Here is a 19,755-nt window from a genome sequence, read left to right on the forward strand (position 1 = left end):
ATGAGCAAGGTATGTTTTTCCACTTCAGTATGTCCTTCTGAATTTCTTGTAGTAGAGCTTTGTAGTTTTCTTTGTATAGGTCTTTTACATCCTTGCTAAGATTTATTCCTAAGTACCTTATCTTCTTGGGGGCTACTGTGAATGGTATTGATTTGGTTATTTCCTCTTCGGTGTTCTTTTTGTTGATGTAGAGGAATCCAAGTGATTTTTGTATGTTTATTTTATAACCTGAGACTCTGCCAAACTCTTCTATTAGATTCAGTAGTTTTCTGGAGGATTCCTTAGGGTTTTCTGTGTATATAATCATGTCATCTGCAAATAGTGATAACTTTACTTCTTCCTTGCCAATCCGGATACCTTTTATTTCTTTGTCTAGCCTAATTGCCCTGGCTAAGACTTCCAACACGATGTTGAATAAGAGCGGTGATAAAGGGCATCCTTGTCTGGTTCCCGTTCTCAAGGGAAATGCTTTCAGGTTCTCTCCATTTAGAGTGATATTGGCTGTTGGCTTTGCATAGATGCCCTTTATTATGTTGAGGAATTTTCCTTCAATTCCTATTTTGGTAAGAGTTTTTATCATGAATGGGTGTTGGACTTTGTCAAATGCCTTTTCTGCATCAATTGATAAGATCATGTGGTTTTTGTCTTTTGTTTTATTTATGTGATGGATTACATTAATGGTTTTTCTGCTATTAAACCAGACTTGCATACCTGGTATAAATCCCACTTGATCAGGGTGAATTATTTTTTTGATGTGTTGTTGGATTCTATTGGCTAGAATTTTGTTGAGGATTTTTGCATCAATGTTCATGAGGGATATAGGTCTATAATTTTCTTTTTTTGTAATGTCTTTACCTGGTTTTGGTATCAGGGAGATGGTGGCTTCATAGAATGAGTTGGGTAGTATTCCGTCATTTTCTATGCTTTGAAGTACCTACAGTAGTAGTGGTGTTAACTCTTTTCCGAAAGTTTGGTAGAACTCTGCAGTGAAGCCGTCCGGGCCAGGGCTTTTTTTTGTTGGGAGTTTTTTGATTACCGTTTCAATCTTTTTTTTTGTTATGGGTCTATTTAGTTGTTCTACTTCTGAATGTGTTAGTTTAGGTAGGTAGTGTTTTTCCAGGAATTCATCCATTTCTTCTAGGTTTTCAAATTTGTTAGAGTACAATTTTTCATAATAATCTGAAATGATTCTTTTAATTTCATTTGGTTCTGTTGTGATGTGGTCCTTCTCGTGTCTTATTTGGGTTATTTGTTTCCTTTCCTGTATTTCTTTAGTCAGTCTAGCCAATAGTTTATCAATTTTGTTAATTTTTTCAAAGAACCAGCTTTTGGCTTTGTTAATTCTTTCAATTGTTTTTCTGTTCTCTAATTCATTTAGCTCAGCTCTAATTTTTATTATTTGTTTTCTTCTGGTGCCTGATGGATTCTTTTGTTGCTCCCTTTCTATTTGTTCAAGTTGTAGGGACAGTTCTCTGATTTTGGCTCTTTCTTCTTTTTGTATGTGTGCATTTATCAAGATAAATTGGCCTCTGAGCACTGCTTTTGCTGTGTCCCAGAGGTTTTGATAGGAAGTATTTTCATTCTCGTTGCATTCTATGAATTTCCTTATTCCCTCCTTGATGTCTTCTATAACCCAGTCTTTTTTCAGGAGGGTATTGTTCATTTTCCAAGTATTTGATTTCTTTTCCCTAGTTTTTCTGTTATTGATCTCTAGTTTTATTGCCTTGTGGTCTGAGAAGATGCTTTGTAATATTTCGATGTTTTGGATTCTGCAAAGATTTGTTTTATGACCTAATATGTGGTCTATTCTAGAGAATGTTCCATGTGCGCTAGAAAAAAAAGTATACTTTGCAGCAGTTGGGTGGAGAGTTCTGTATAAGTTAATGAGGTCAAGTTGGTTGATTGTTGTAATTAGATCTTCCGTGTCTCTGTTGAGCTTCTTACTGGATGTCCTGTCCTTCTCCAAAAGTGGTGTGTTGAAGTCTCCTACTATAATTGTGGAGGTATCTATCTCGCTTTTCAATTCTGTTAAAATTTGATTTATGTATGTTGCAGCCCTATCATTGGGTGCGTAAATATTTAATATGGTTATGTCTTCCTGATCAATTGTCCCTTTTATCATTATATAGTGTCCTTCTTTATCCTTTGTGGCGGATTTAAGTCTAAAGTCTATTTTGTCAGAAATTAATATTGCTACCCCTCTTCTTTTTTGCTTATTATTTGCTTGATATATTTTTTTCCATCCTTTGAGTTTTAGTTTGTTTGTGTCTCTAAGTCTAAGGTGTGTCTCTTGTAGGCAGCATATAGATGGATCGTGTTTCTTTATCCAGTCTGTGACTCTCTGTCTCTTTACTGGTGCATTTAGTCCATTTACATTCAGGGTAATTACAGATAAATAAGTTTTTAGTGCTGTCATTTTGATGCCTTTTTATGTGTGTTGTGGACAATTTCATTTTTCCACATACTTTTTTGTGCTGAGGCGTTTTTCTTAGTAAATTGTGAGATCCTCGTTTTCATAGTGCTTGACTTTATTTTAGTTGAGTCGTTACGTTTTTCTTGGTTTTTATCTTGAGTTATAGAGTTGTTATACCTTTTAGTGGTTACCTTATTATTTACCCCTATTTTTCTAAGTAAAAACCTAACTTGTATTGTTCTATATCGCCTTGTATCACTCTCCATATGGCAGTTCAATGCCTCCTGTATTTAGTCCCTCTTTTTGATTATTGTGATCTTTTACCGATTGACTTCCATGATTCCCTGTTATGTGTATTTTTTTTTTTAATTAATCTTAATATGTTTGTTTTTGTGATTTCCCTATTTGAGTTGATATCAGGACGATGTGTTTTGTCACCTTGTGTTGTGCTGATATCTGATATTATTGGTTCTCTGACCAAACAATATCCTTTAGTATTTCTTGTAGCTTTGGTTTGGTTTTTGCAAATTCTCTAAACTTGTGTTTGTCTGTAAATATCTTAGTTTCGCCTTCATATTTCAGAGAGAGTTTTGCTGGATATATGATCCTTGGCTGGCAGTTTTTCTCCTTCAGTGTTCTGTATATGTCGTCCCATTCCCTTCTTGCCTGCATGGTTTCTGCTGAGTAGTCTGAACTTATTCTTATTGATTCTCCCTTGAAGGAAACCTTTCTTTTCTCCCTGGCTGCTTTTAAAATTTTCTGTTTCTCTTTGGTTTTGGTGAGTTTGATGATAATATGTCTTGGTGTTTTTCTTTTTGGATCAATCTTAAATGGGGTTCGAAGAGCATCTTGGATAGCTATCCTTTCGTCTTTCATGATGTCAGGGAAGTTTTGTGTCAGGAGTTCTTCAACTATTTTCTCTGTGTTTTCTGTCCCCCCTCCCTGTTCTGGGACTCCAATCACCCGCAGGTTATCCTTCTTGATAGAGTCCCACATAATTCTTAGGGTTTCTTCATTTTTTTTAAATTCTTTTATCTGATTTTTTTTCAGCTATGTTGGTGTTGATTCCCTGGTCCTCTAGATGTCCCAGTCTGCATTCTAATTGCTCGAGTCTGCTCCTCTGACTTCCTAGTGCGTTGTCTAATTCTGTTATTTTATTGTTAATCTTTTGGATTTCTACATGTTGTCTCTCTATGGATTCTTGCAACTTATTAATTTTTCCACTATGTTCTTGAATAATCTTTTTGAGTTCTTCAACAGTTTTATCAGTGTGTTCCTTGGCTTTTTCTGCAGTTATCCTAATTTCATTTGTGATATCTTTAAGCATTCTGTAAATTAGTTTTTAATATTCTGTATCTGATAATTCCAAGATTGTATCTTCATTTGGGAAAGATTTTGATTCTTTTGTTTGGGGGGTTGGAGAAGCTGTCCCGGTCTGCTTCTTTAAGTGGTTTGATATGGATTGTTGTCTCCGAGCCATCACTGGGAAACTAGTTTTTCCAGAAAATCCGTTAAAAAAAAAATGCAGTCAGATCCCTATCAGAGTTTTCCCTCTGGCTCAGGCTATTCAGATGTTAATGAAGCCGCCTGGGGAGGGTGGGGGAGGGAACAGAGAGATAGGAGAGTAGCACCTCAGAATATAGCCAGAGTTGCTTGTCTTGCTTGGAATGACTATTATATCTGAGATTCCCGCGGGCGCGTCGCCTGTGTGTGCTGGCTGTGTGGAGATTGCCCCCGGGGGGTCTGGCCCGCTGGAGTCACGGTCAGATCCTCCGCTTCCAGCCCCACGCCCAGCGTCAAGGCTCCCCTACTGGGACGGTGCACTCTCGACTCCAAAATCAGTCGCTGCCTCCCGGGGACTTCTCGTCCCTCCAGCCGCATGGCCGTGCCGCCTCCGAGAACCAATTGGGCCTCCTCCCAGGGTTAGTTCAGATGGGTGGAGTAGCTCCCCATGCTTGTGCCGTGACCGAGTGTCCCGGCTGGGACGCTGTTCTCCCCGCTCCAATACCAGTCGCTGCCTCCCGGGGACTTCTCCTACGGGCTGCGTCCCACGCCGCCTGCGTGACCCGGCTGGTCCCCTTCCTAGGGTTAGTTCAGGGGGTTGGAGCAACTCTCCGTGTTTATGGCATACCTGCGTCCAGTCCAAATCCCTGCGGGACGGTTCCCCGGCTCGGATGCTGCTCTTTCTGCTCCAAGATCAGTCACTGCCTCCCGGGGACTTCTCCTACCGGCTGCGTCCCACGCCACCCGTGGAACCGGTTGGTCCCCCTCCCGGGGTTAGCTCAGAGGGGTGGAGCAGGTCTCTGTGCTTGTGCCGTACCTGACTGGTACGCTGGCTCCAGGCTCTGGAAACAATCGCTGCTTCCCCAGATTAGTTCATTCTCCGTCTCTAAATCTGTGTTTGTTGTTCAGGGTTCGTAGACTGTTATGTATGTGATCCATTCACTTGTTTTTCCGTGTCTTTGTTGTAAGAGGGATCCGAGGTAGCGTCTGCCTAGTCCGCCATCTTGGCTCCGCCCCCAAATTTAACATTTTTTATAAGTCTCGTGGTAGGAGATATTATGCATTTTGTTAATCCTATATCCCTATTCCTGGTGGCGTAGTGGTTAAGTGCTACGGCTGCTAACGAAAAGGTTGTCAGTTTGAATCTACCATGTGTTCCTTGGAAACTCTATGGGGCAGTTCTACTCTGTCCTATAGGGTCGCTATGAGTTGGAAGAGACTCGACGGCACTGGATTTGGTTTTGGGTTTCTATATCCCTATTGCCTCTTACAGTGTCTTACAGAATTTTGATTCATCGATAATTGTTGAATAACTGAAATTCAATTTATAGTTCTTTGTTTTCACATTCTTTAAAAATGTACTGTTCTAACATTCTTATTCAGCATATTCTTTAACTTTCACCTCCCTGACTGTATTTCTGTATTTATTGAAACAGAATCTAAAGCTCTTCAACTCCATTTAACTATCTCAAATTTAACTCCTACATAACAAATAAGGAAAAAAGAGAGAAAAGAAATAAAGTGACAATTGATACTGTCTTTCTTTACAAGTTTTTGAATCACTTATATTTGTATTTTCAGATTTTTATTATGTAAAAAGCTTTATGACTAATATTTCATTGCTTCAAAGGATTCATAGAACTATCAGTATAGTGCACACATATTGTCTTTATTTTTTGTAAACCATACTGAGTTGTCAAGCTGTCCTTGTTAATCCGATTTCAGGAATGCTCCCTGTAGTCTTAATAATACCACTTTCAATAGAAAGATCAAGTATATCAGCTACGTATTTCTGGGTTTGATGTTGTGTCAACAGGGCATGATTTCAGCATGTCTACCTCTGTGCTTCTTTGCCAAGCACAGTGATGCACCCTTCATTAAACAGAAGACAGTCCTCAAATTCATTAACAGGAAATGTGGACTTTGCCCTTGCAATAACTTGTGCACTCAGGGCTATTACTATCCTTCTGTACTATCAAAAAAAGATATATATATACTACCTTTTAATTTAAACTATTGGAATAACTGGAATATAAATTACTTGTATTTTGTGGTATTTCCAGCTCCCTTGTGAATAGAAAACTTGTACTTCAGCTATAATAGATCTGTAAAACATGTGGTTTTTTTCTTTTATTTTTGGTTTTGTTTGTTTATTAACCAACAAACCTAAAAAACTGTCAGCAGAACTACTCATTAAAGCCACGTATGCAGAAAGGTGTAAAAGATGACTAAATTTACTTTTGAATCATTTGAAAATCTTTTTTTTTTTTAGAATAGAAACCTATTTCCAAGTAATCAATCCACATGCTATCTGTGCTGTGCTTAATTGAATGCACAGTAAAATCTTTCAGTGTAATATAGATCCCATTTTACTTGTTAGTAGAAAAAAATGTATATCTGTGGAAATTATGAATATAGTATCAGGATATGGATCCAGCCAAATGAGATAGAGGCTGAAATGAAAGTGACCTAAACAAGATATAATTTTCTCTCTCATTAATATGCCAAGACAATATGGATTGACTTGTCTATTTTGGATTAATGTCCTTCTATTTTCTTGTAAAACATCTCTCAGTTTTGCTCCAATCAGCATGATCTAAGTTGATTTACAATGATGTCTATATCCCACCTAGGAGTAAAGTGAAAAAAATGGAAGGGACAGCTTATCTGAAAATCAGATGTTGAATCTGATCTTGGAGGTTGCTGAATTACAGCACATATTTTATACAATTTATAGTCTAGTTATGTTATTATGTGAATGACTGAACATAGATTGAAATCTCAAAAAATAGTGAATGGACTATTTTAAAATGTATTTGGCTGAATCTGAACTCTAAACCCCACTGAGTCTTCCTTAGCAGCAGAATAATTTTTTTCTCTGTTTTGAATAAGACTGTTTGGTCATTGATTGCGGGCCTTGTAAAGAACTCACTTGAGGTAGTTACTCTTCATGGGGATGCCTATCTTCTTATGCCCAATCTTTACCACATTTTTGTCTCCATACTGGTGTTAAAGCTCAATCTGTCTCAGATTATAAATGCTTGCACACCAGAAGAATGGAAGGATTTTAGGATTTACTGTGATAGAAACTTTGAATGTTTGTATGAAAATGGATACTGATAGTACTGGACCAAAGAAGAAAAACAAACATAATTTTGGAATGGATCGAATAAGCCAACAGAGTATATTTAATAGTGAGCAAATCTGGATTACATGTGTTAGCTTGTTCAGCAAAGAGTATGTCTCACTTTTTATTCAGGTGGTTGATTGAAACCTGCATTTAGTTGTAGACCATAATAATTCAAGCTACGATGCCAAATATCTCTTAATAAAAAGGAAAGATTACAAAATCGTAGTAGGACAGAAAAATTGGAGCATATTTAAGGTGCTCTGCCCACTCAATTGTCTCATTCCATGTGGGAGATCTAGGTTCTATTCCCATCCACTGCACCTCAATCTCAGCCACCACCCGTCTGTCAATGGAGGCTTATGTGTTGCTGTGATACTGAACAGGTTTCAGTTGACCTTTCAGACCAAGACAAAGTAGAAGAAAGGCCCGGCAATTAACTTCTGAAAATCAGCCAGTGAAAACCCTATGGGTCAAAAGAGTGATCCCATCACACATCGGGTCACCATGAGTCTGGTGGCTGCTCGACAGCAGCTAACAACAAGAAACTACTCATCAACTAAGTCTACAGAGAGGGTTCCAAGAACGCTTTATTTACCATAACTGAGATCTACATTGCTAAAAGGAGTACTAGCTTATTTTTTTTATGTGCTGCTGTGATTGTCCTCTGTAGTGGAGAAATGAAGGTAAGAGATATTATTGAAAAGATCACCCTGATTTCAGTGTAGATCATGACATCCCAGAATATTAGAGATAATGTGGCAGCCATTACTCACTAGAGACAAAATGAAGGTGATGACCACGATAGGCATCTTGGCAAGAATGGCATTTAGTATAGTTATCACATAGGAATCTTTGGTATGGCTACATTATAAAATAATTTCTAGGTCTTAAATATAAAGGCATCTTTCTAAACTGGGATTCCTTAAGCTCAAGACTGAGAAAAAAATAGGTGTCAATTCTTCATTAAAGAATGCAAGCCAGGAAGCAAAAATGTGTGTGGGGGGGGTGGGGCAGGCACAAGGTGCAGATGTGCATTTCATTACTTCTATTCAGGATATTACCAGAGGCCCTAACCAGTGTAATAATGAAGACAAATAAATAAATATTGTATGAATTAGAATGAAATTAATAAATCTGATATTACTTACAGAAGGAAGTAAATATATAAAATAGCACAAACGCAAGGCCTAAGAACCAGGACACCCAAAGAATTAGAGCTTCAAGAGTTTCAGAGAAATCAGAAAAGGAGTTGGGGAAGAAATAGTCAGTGAGGTAGGAGCAAAGCCAGGAAACTATTCAATCCATCATTCAATGCAAGTGATGAATGAGTTTCTAAAAAGAAGGAAGTGATCAAACATAAATGCTGCTTACAGTTCCGAAATATTGAGGATTTTAGTCAAGTGCAAGTTGGCTAAAATGAAATTGATAAAAACACTTTTGTTGGAGTGGTGGAGCAAAAGTCCAAATGGAAATGGTTCAACAAATAATGGGAGGAAAGCAATGAAGACAGCTAAAATTAGGGTAAGCATGTAATTTGTCATTGAATACAGGGCCTTTTGTCCTGGTTAACCCCTATATCAGATTCCAGAACAGACAAAAATTGTGAAAATCACAGATAAACAGAGGTGTATGGTTTAGCCTAGTAGAATGTACACTTTCAATGAGTTTTGCTTTAAAGAGGAAATAAACATGGTAGCAGCAGGAGAGAGTTATTGAGTCCACACGTGTTTGTTTTTTTTTTTGTTGTTTTCAGATAGTTGAAACAAGTTCATGTTTGTATGCAGGTGAGGATGAACCTTAAAAGGGGGAGAATTTTTGGTACATGGCCAAGAGGGTGGAATTGTTAGGGCAATTTCCAGAATTAGGCAATGGGAATAAGATCTACTGGGCAAGAGGATATATATCTAATGAATGAGGTTGAAGCATAAATTATATGTCTATAATTATAGGAGAGAATTTCTGACAATGGTTAACATACTCAACTGCTAACTGAAAGTTTGATTCCACACATGGACACCTCAGAAAAAAGATGTGGTAATGTACTTCCTAAAAATCAGACATTGAAAACAATACGAAACAGAGTTTTACTCTGACATACATTATTCAACTTGAAGGCAATTGATTAATAATAGGAGAAAAGATAAAATGCTGGGTACAACTGCAGATGGGGGAGATGTTGTGCTGAAGACCTGTGGAAATTCTCAGCAAACATAATTGGAGTCATTACTTTAAAATAAAAAATAAACCAGATGAAATAAAACTTTATGTTAGTAAAAAATAGATGTTTTTATCTTCAAGCTCTGGACTACTAACTGAAAGGTTGGTGGTTCGAGCCCTTCCAGAGGCTCCTCAGAAGAAAAGCTTGCCTAATTCTGGAAATTGCTTCTGAAAGGTCATAGTATGAAAACACTACGAAGCACAGTTCTACTCTGCAAAACATGGAGCCACCATGAGTCAGAATTGACTTGACAGCAACTGGCTTGGACTGATTTTTAATTTAATGTAGCAAACAAAATTTAATTAAGGTGACAGAACATGTAGTTAACCATTAAAAATCAAAACCTAATTCACTTTATAAAGTAAATCACAGTTTCATTAATCAAAAGAAATAGTGAAAATACAATAACACTAAAAATAATATTGTAACATATTTACTATATATGGCAAATAAAATATTAACATCTTTTCTAAGGAGAGCTTCTTATAAGACATCAAGGTAAAGAAAAATAACATAAATATGTGCAAATCACATAGATAATTCATAATGAAAAAGTTTCAAAAACAGTATTAAAGATAATATTTGATCATACTAGTAAACAAAAACACTTTTAAAATTATCCCACGCTTTGCACAAAAACTAACTCCAAGTGGATCGAAGACCTAAACATAAAGACTAAAACGATAAAGATCATGGAAGAAAAAATAGGGACAACGTTAGGAGCCCTAATACAAGGCAGAAACAGAATACAAAACATTACCAAAAATGACGAAGAGAAACCAGATAACTGGGAGCTCCTAAAAATCAAACACCTATGCTCATCTAAAGACTTCACCAAAAGAGTAAAAAAAACACCTACAGACTCGGAAAGAATTTTCAGCTATGACATCTCCGACCAGCGCCTGATCTCTAAAATCTACATGACTCTGTCAAAACTCAACCACAAAAAGACAAACAACCCAATCAAGAAGTGAGCAAAGGATATGAACACACACTTCACTAAAGAAGATATTCAGGCAGCTAACAGATACATGAGAAAATGGCCATTAGAGAAATGCAAATTAAAACTACGATGAGATTCCATCTCACTCCAACAAGGCTGGCATTAATCCAAAAAACACAAAATAATAAATGTTGGAGAGGCTGCAGAGAGATTGGAACTCTTATACACTGCTGGTGGGAATGTCAAATGGTACAACCACTTTGGAAATCTATCTGGCGTTATCTTAAACAGTTAGAAATAGAACTACCATACAACCCAGAAATCCCACTCCTCGGAATATACCCTAGAGAAATAAGAGCCTTCACATGAACAGATATATGCACACCCATGTTTATTGCAGCTCTGTTTACAATAGCAAAAAGCTGGAAGCAACCAAGGTGTCCATCAATGGATGAATGGTTAAATAAATTGTGGTATATTCACACAATGGAATACTACGCATGGATGAAGAACAGTGGAGAATCTGAGAAACATTTCATAACATGGAGGAACCTGGAAGGCATTATGCTGAGTGAAATTAGTCAGAGGCAAAAGGACAAATATTGTATAAGACCATTATAAGATCTTGAGAAATAGTATAAACTGAGAAGAACACATACTTTTGCGGTTGGGGGGGGGAGGGAGGGTGGGTGGGAGAGGATTTTTTACTGATTTGTTAGTAGATAAGAACTACTTTAAGTGAAGGGAAGGACAATACTCAATACACGGAAGGTCAGCTCAACTGGACTGGCCCAAAAGCAAAGAAGTTTCCAGGATAAACTGAATGCTTCAAAGGTCAGCGGAGCAAGGGCGGGGGTTTGGGGACCATGGTTTAAGGGGACTTCTAAGTCAATTGGCAAAATAATTCTATTACGAAAACATTCTGCATCCCACTTTGAAATGTGGCATCTGGGGTCTTAAATGCTAACAAGCGGCCATCTAAGATGCATCAATTGGTCTCAACCCACGGAAATCAAAGCAGAATGAAGAACGCCAAGGTCACACGATGACTAAGAGCCCAAGAGACAGAAAGGGCCACAAGAACCAGAGACTTACATCGTCCTGAGACCAGAAGAACTAGATGGTGCCCGGCCACAATCAATGACTGCCCTGACAGGGAGCACAACAGAGAACCCCTGAGGGAGCAGGAGATCAGTGGGATGCAGACCCCAAATTCTCACAAAAAGACCATACTTAATGGTCTGACTGAGACTAGAGGAATCCTGGCGGTCATGATCCCCAAACCTTCTGTTGGCCCAGGACAGGAACCATTCCCGAAGACAACTCATCAGACATGGAAGGGAGTGGACAGTGAGTAGGAGAGAGATGCTGATGAAGAGGGAGCTATTTGTATCGGGTGGACACTTGAGACTGTGTTGGCATCTCCTGTCTGGAGGGGGCATGGGAGGGTAGAGAGGGTTGGAAGCTGGCAGAATTGTCACGAAAGGAGAGACTGGAAGGGCTGACTCGTTAGGGGGAGAGAAACTGGGACTATGGAGTAAGGTGTATATAAACGTATATGTGACAGACTGACTTGATTTGTAAAGGTTCACTTGAAGCTCAGTAAAAATTAAAAAAAAAAAAAACTTGCATGCTTAATCAGCCTAGGGAAACCCTGGTGGCACAGTGCTTAAGACCAAAAGGTCAGTAGTTCAAATCCAACCGCCGCTCTTTGGAAACCCTGTGGGGGCAGTTCTACTCTGTCCTATAAGGTCGCTATGAATCAGCCTAGGTAGCAATAACCTTATAAATAACATAGCTTGGTTAGGGTACGCAGACGCAAAGAAAAAAAGTCACAAACTTATGGTCAGCAGTTAAACTTGGGAAAAAGCCCTGATAATTTAGCAAGAACATTCGTATATTTAATCTAGTAAATTCACTTCTTGTATTTTGAACCTAAGCAGGTAATTTGACATGCACACAACTATTTCCGATGAAGGCAACGATATAGCAGCCTTTACGTTGTTAAAAATTAGAAAAAAATAATAAATAATAATAGGAAATGGATTAAAAATTATATATCAATATATAAAAAATTCTATAATTTTAAAATATTTAATGGCAGTGTATTGTCAAGTTTACAAAATGTCATTAACTGTATCAGTAGTGTGATCTCAATTTTCAAAATATATTAATTATGTTTTCAACTATCCCTCTTATGTCCAGGTTGATGTACAGATGAATGAATACAAGAAAAAATGAAGGAAAGAAGGATGCTAAGAAAGAAGACAGGAAGGAGAAAGAGATAAAAAAAATTACAAAATATCAAATAGGGAAGAATTAAGATGCATTATAAATACTTTTTTCTATTTTTTCTTAAGATAATCAATAATAGAAATACATAAAGTAACAGATCACATTAAGGGCAAAAATATCTTTCCTTATAATAGAGTTCATTTTAGTGTATAGCAACTTCAATCACTACTTAATTTTTCCATTGTGAAGCATTTGAAGGCAGATCATCACAATGAAAAAAGGTACAAAAACAATGTCTCAGATAAGGTAAACTAGATGACCACTGGCAAACCACTTTACCATTCTGAGCTGTTAGTAGTAGATGAAAATGGTGTCATAATTTTGAGAATTGAAGTGTCTGGACATAATCCTCCATGGAAGAAATCTTAACATTTTTGTAAGTGTATGAAAATGCTTTCAGGTATATTGAGTTTGTTTTTCAATATGAGAATATAATTAGGAAACCTTTTCAGTTCTCACTGAGGCTTGCTTCTCTCTCACCCTTAAAAGCAAAGAAGATGAGAGGAAAAAAATGGAGAGGAGAGCAGAGGAGGGGAGGAGAGGGGAGGGGAGGGCAGGGGAGGCCAGGGGAAGGGAGGGCAGGGGAGGGGAGGGCAGGAGAGGCAGAGGGGTGGGGAGAAGAAAAGGTGATAATAATTTCCTGTTTGTGGGGATTCTGTTATTAACTTCCAGGTATCCATCCCACTTTGCATGCTAAATTTCTTAAAAAAAAAAATCAAAATATATAGGGAAATCAAATCACTAAAATAATCAAATTAAGTTTGGGTGAAGATTTTCACATTTCTTTATTATAATAAAGTAAGATCTCCAGCTTAATCTAAAAATTATTTTGCACAAGTAGAGGAACCAGTTTAAAATGTACACCTTGAAAACATTGAATCTGGCAATCTCATCATTGTAAAGCATTGTTTTACGATGTGCCTTATTTAATAATAGTTCTTTGGACGCTCGTAACCCATTTTGTGATTTACGGCTGCTATCCCTTACACCACCTGTGCATGATATTAATTAAGAACTAAAGAGACAGTTTTATAAAAATGAAAAATTTTCTTTGTCATGGGAGAAAAAAAAGCACTGGTAAGTTCTTTGTTCATCAAAGTTTGGTGACACTTCAACTACTTGTCCCAAGGCTAGCATTTTATATCTTCACAGTTTGGAGCAATAGAACAGCTAAAAGATAAAGCTCACAAGTTCAATAGTCCACTTGGGTATATCATCGTGTGTTTCTGTCCACATGAATTAAATGTGCTTGGAGACCTGAATGTGATTTGTGCATCCTTTCAAGCCCAGGATGGAAATAAACAGCATGGACCTAGCACGACGCCATGCTAGCTGTTAATCCACTAAGAAGTCCATTAGTATCCGTCACTTTGAATTAACTGAGTGTTTTTATGCTCATCATGGATTTAAGCACACTGATTTATAGATGGAATTACAGATGGATTAAATGTTTCTTCTTTAACTAATTCCCAGAAAGCATCCATCTGCAGAATTTTATAAATTAAAATACTTTTTTCTACATTAAGCCCCATAAAAAGGCTTTTCTATGACAGGTCATTACCAAGAATGAAGTAATAGGTTTAAAATTTCTAGCTTCTTACTAATTAATAAATTTAAAAAAATTAAAATAGTGAGTAATTTAGAACAAATTTTGTTTAATTAAATTTTATTATGTATTAATAGTGCTTTTACATACTTTCTCAGTATTTCATATGGTTTTATATGTTTCTGGGTCTTCAAACATGTTAATCTCCTAAACTGGAACACTTCATTTTGTTCTGTTACATAAATAAATAAAAAGTATTATTTTGCAAGAGTTCAAATAAAACCACAGTTATAAAAGTATATACCTACTCCTCTTTTATCGAATACCTCTTTATCTGATGTTTCACATTTACGACAGCAGTAAAAAATCTACTATCTGGCTATTTGCTCATTAATGACATATGTCTGGGAGTAATTAACACTGAAGTGTGAAGCATACTAATGCTGGCTGTGATGGTTAAGGTTATGTGTCAGCTTGGCTGGGACATGATTCTCAGTGGTTTGGCAGTTATATAATGATGTAATTTGGTAGTTATGTAATACTGTAATTTGACAGTTATATAATGATGCAGTCATCCTCCTTTTTCTGATTTGATGTGGTCATCCTCTGTTTTCACACAACACCAATTTTCGCATAATGGCTGGGTCTTTAGAGCATAATCACCTTGATAAATGAGGAGTGGGTGTAACTAGTGTTTCTCTTGTTTCCTTCAATTTCTCACCCTTAAGATAATCAATAAGGAGCCATTGTGACACAGTGGTTAAAGCACTCAACAGCTAACTGAAAAGTAGGTGGTTTGAACCTACCAGCTGCTCTGAGGGGGAGAAAGATGTGGCAGCCTGCCCCTGTAAAGACTACAGCTTTGGAAACCCTATGGGGTAGTTCTATTCTGTCCTATAGGACTGTTATGAGTCAGAATCAACTCAATGGAGATGGATTTTGGGAAGATAATCAATGTTAACTCTTTGGTGTATAACTTTCTATTTTATCTATGTATATACCAAAGTAGAAATATGTGCAAATTAGAACATGTGGAATCAAACTATATATAGTATCACAAAGCACTACATTCACAAGTTCTTAGTGAAGAATGCTTGGAGCAGAGCACAGACCAGAGATTGTTCTAATGGTGTGGTTAACAGGTTTTTATTGCTCATAGAATAAACAGGACAGGGATGAGTAGAACAGCAAAAATCATCATCAGTCAAGGTTTCTGTCTTAGTCATCTAGTGCTGCTATAAAAGAAATAGCACAAGTGGATGACTTTCACAAACAGCTGTTTATTCTCTCACAGTCTAAGAGACTGGAAGTTCAAATTCAGCGAGTCAGCTCCATGGGGAGTCTTTCTCTCTCTTTAGGCTCTGAGAGAAAGTTTTTTTCTTCAATCTTCCCCAGTCAAGTAGCTTCTCAGCACAGGAACCCTGGGTCCAAATGATATGAGGTCCCCATGTCTCTCTGCTCACTTTCTCTTTTATGTCTCAAAAGAGATTGGTTTAAAACAACCTAATCTTGAAGATTGAGACCTGCCTCATTAACATAACTGCTGGTAATCTCATCTCCTTAACCATAGAGATAGAATTTACAACACAAAGGAAAATCACTTCAGATGACAAAATGGTGGACAATCACACAATACTGGGAATCATGGCCTAGTTAAGTTGGCAGATATCCTGGGGGAACACAATTCAATCCATAACATTACCTCAAGTTTAGTCTCCTGTCTCAAGAGTATGCTGTTACATCATATCCATGCACACCCTATTTCACACCATGGAAGAAGAACAACAAAGCCATCTCGTCCAGGGTTAACATACTAGCAAGCAGTCATATCTATGTGCGAAATAGTATCACAGAAAGTAAGTAGGGGAAATAAAAGTTTAAAAACCTGTTACCATTAATTTGATTCTGACTCACAGTGACCCTATAGGACAGAATAGAACTGCCCCACAGGGTTTTGAAGGAGCAGCTGGTGGATTTCCAGGTAATAAAAATTCCTAATTGTCCACGTTCAGGGTGGATGACCACCTACTGATTGGCTCTTCTAGACTTTCCGGCTTCAGAGTGCAGCACTTGTTCATTACACCGCTAAGATAACAGAGTTCTGGGTTTCTTCAGAGGGCAATGATCTCCTCCTAAGGTGCATACTTTACTTTGTGTCCATTAGCAGGTATTATGTGTGTTAGTAGCTATGGCACTAATGAGGGGTGGGCAATTATAGTATAGTATGCCTGTGTACCCAGTAAGTGTCATGAAAATCTTTTGCATTAATATATCTAACTTATTTATTTTATTAGATGCATAATATTCTAAAATTAAATCTCAACATATTTTCTATTGATTTACAATCAGATTTGTAACAATGCTGCAAATTAATGCTGCAAATTAAAACACACATGTATGTGTATATGTGTGTGTGCGTATTCATGCTCACTTTTGCTTTTGTAGGTTAGATTAACCAAATAGCAATTAATTTGACAAGGATATATATATACACACACACACACACACACACTCATACATATATACATATACACACATATATACATATATACATATACATATATACATATACATATACATATACATATACATATACATATACATATACATATACATATACATATACATATACATATACATATACATATACATATACATATACATATACATATACATATATATATATATACTGTCAAATAATTTTAAAGTTTACTGAGGCATTTTACCTTCCACCAGCATGGTATGGAGAATCTTTATTTCTTCATATACATTGCAGTATTAAAAATAATCAGTATCTTTTCTTTTTGAAAATACTTGCTAATGTGATAGAGAAAAATATTTTATTATGTCTTTAATTAGTATTTCTCTGACTATACCTTGCTCATGTGTCATGGATCAATTCCATTTCCTAGTCTATAAAAAATCTGTTTTTACACTTTGCTCATATTTCTATCAGAATTTTCTTTCAAAGAAAGAAGACTTGCTGTATATTAGCAATGTAAACCTTTTCTCTCTTATATATAAAAAAAAATTTCTGAATTCTGGTAGTGCTTTTTTACTTTGTTAATGTTCCCAACATAAATTGTCGTTTTCTCAAGGAAGCTTCCCTGATGGTCCATTTTGACTCACAGATATTTGCTCCTAGAGTATCCTATACTACACCTCTCATGGCTCATGTTTTTGGTAATTATTTATTTTTCACATTCCCAGGAAGCTTCTAGGGAAATATTTAGCTGACTGTAGCTAAGGGAAACATGTCTACTTTTGTTTTCTTCCTCTATTTGATTGATTCTTTCACTGCTTCTTCTATGTTCTATATTGATAAATATCATTTTAAGTTGTTTCTTATGTGTTTCAGGGTTGATAAACTATTTGCATGAAAACCCCAGTCTCCCTGCCTGCAATTGTCCAATTTAAATTCATATCTAATGTTACTTACTTTTCAATGTTTTTATTTACTAAAATAAACAATCATAAAAAAGACGTTTGCTAATTGACTAGTGAATTTGGTAATTCTGAAGAGAGCAAGGATTGATGTTATAAATAAATTAGACAGTGTAAGTTATGTCAACCATATCAAGATCCTTTTAGATCAATTATGACAAATAGTAAGGAAATTAACTTGGTCCTGGGACCAGATGGAGCCCTGGTGGTGCAGTGGTTAAGAGTTCGGGTGCTAACCAAAAGGTCAGCAGTTCAAATCCTCCAGCTGCTCCTTGGAGACCCTATGGTTCAGTTCTACTCTGTTCTGTAGGGTTGCCCTGAGTCAGAATTAACTTGACAACAACAAGTTTTTTTTTTTTTTTTATTGTTACTTGTTAATTATTGCCTCATTCTATTATTCACTTTTTAAATAAATGTGTATCATGTGCCAGACACAGTTGTAAATACTGAGATATGCCAGTGAATGTAACAATTAAAAATGCCTGCATTCCTTAAATGAGAGGGAGAGTTATGAGCAATAAAAAAAAAAAAAAGTAAATTAATTTACTCAATTTGAACTAGTCCATGACTCCTCAATTACTTTGGTTAAAAATAAAATTTCCGGGAGATAAAACTAGTATAAAAGGAAATCATAAAATTTATTTGCAATTCATGAATGGATAACACCTGATCTGTAAGTCATACAATAGCTCTGAAGAGGGTACAAAGTGGAAGGGTTTTTATGGGCACAGGCACACAGGAACAAGAAATATGTGCTGGGCAACTTGTAGATCATGGCAGGCATCTTCTTTGCTCATCTGGGATAAAGGGGAAATTTTGAACTAGTTAAATTGGCCAAGCAAATCCAAATTGGCTAGGGTTAGGTTTCTGTTTCTGCGAGACTGAATTAATTGACTTAGGTTCAGCTCCTGGGAAAGTCAGGTATTTACAGGAATACCAACTAGCTAGGTGTTGCCTTTGCTGATGTAGGATTCTATATGTGACTCCTCATTGGGACTAGTATAGTAAGGTTAACGTCTTCTTTATTTCAATAATATCTGTTCTCTCTGATTAAGTCTTAATGTTGAAAGATGATTGACTTTTCAAATACAGATTAATTTTCCAAAGCCTTTCTATATTTAACAATAGTATCATTTTGATAAAACAGGCAATCGGGACTTAGATTACAACAAAACTGTGAGTCATATCTGGGAACTTTTAGAGTCATATTTTTTAAGCTTTAGAAAACTTTCAGTCCTGAATGTGAAGAAGAATTTATAGTCAGGAATAAAATAGAAAAGAATAGATAAACTATTAAAAATTGATGAGTGCTTGAAATAAGCTCATGAAAGAAGATTCTGATCATGGTAGGTAGTCTTATGCTCTAGGCAGCATTTTGCCACATATTTGGAATTTGGCATAATACTAATTTCTTTTCTCTTTTTCATTAATCATAACTTAATATTACTAAATAAATTATAAACAAGTTGAAGTCAGAGACTGTGTTGTTTTCTTGCTTTATTCCTAGAAGCAAGAGCATATGTCTGTTACCCAGCAGGCACTTATCTATGCTCTCTGTCACTGTTGAGGATAGAACCCCCATTGATATAAATGGAAGATCCTGTCACTAGTGAGATCTACTCCTAAACTATCCCTGACCAAGTTCCCCAGCAGTTCCAAAAGAAAAAACATGTGGAATATCCATTACCTTTTCCTGGGTAGTCTGAAGGGAATGGAAATAATTCAGTAATACTAGGGAGTTCAGAGCAGAATGAGAGAAATAAAAGATTTTAAGCAAAGGGCCGATATGATGAGTTATGTTTTAAAAATATTACTCTGACCACTGTGTTAAGAATAGATTGTATTTGAATAGACCTGAAGAGAAAACAATTGTGAGTCTATTGCAACAGTCCTAGTCAGATGAAAGTGGCTTAAACCAGGATGAGGGGAGGAGGTGTTGAAATGTCAGTTACTGGACATATTTTAAGAAATGTTAGATACTGATATACTTTTAAGATTTATATATATATAAATTATACAAATTTCTTAACAGATTTTGATGAGGGTTTCAAAAGAAAAGGAGGAGTCAAGGTGACGCCAAGACTGTCCACCTGAAAAGTGAGGACTGAGGTGTGAACATTAGATGAGAAGGTAAAGATGGTAGATAGAACAGGTTTACAGAAGACTCAAAATATTGAAATATTTTATGTACATTTAAAAAATACTTATACACAAAATAGTACATTTCTGTGTGATTGTAGAGAAAATACTTTGTTTATGCATG

This window comes from Loxodonta africana, chromosome 5, assembly GCF_030014295.1.
Source record: "Loxodonta africana isolate mLoxAfr1 chromosome 5, mLoxAfr1.hap2, whole genome shotgun sequence".
Classification (NCBI taxonomy): Eukaryota; Metazoa; Chordata; class Mammalia; order Proboscidea; family Elephantidae; genus Loxodonta; species Loxodonta africana.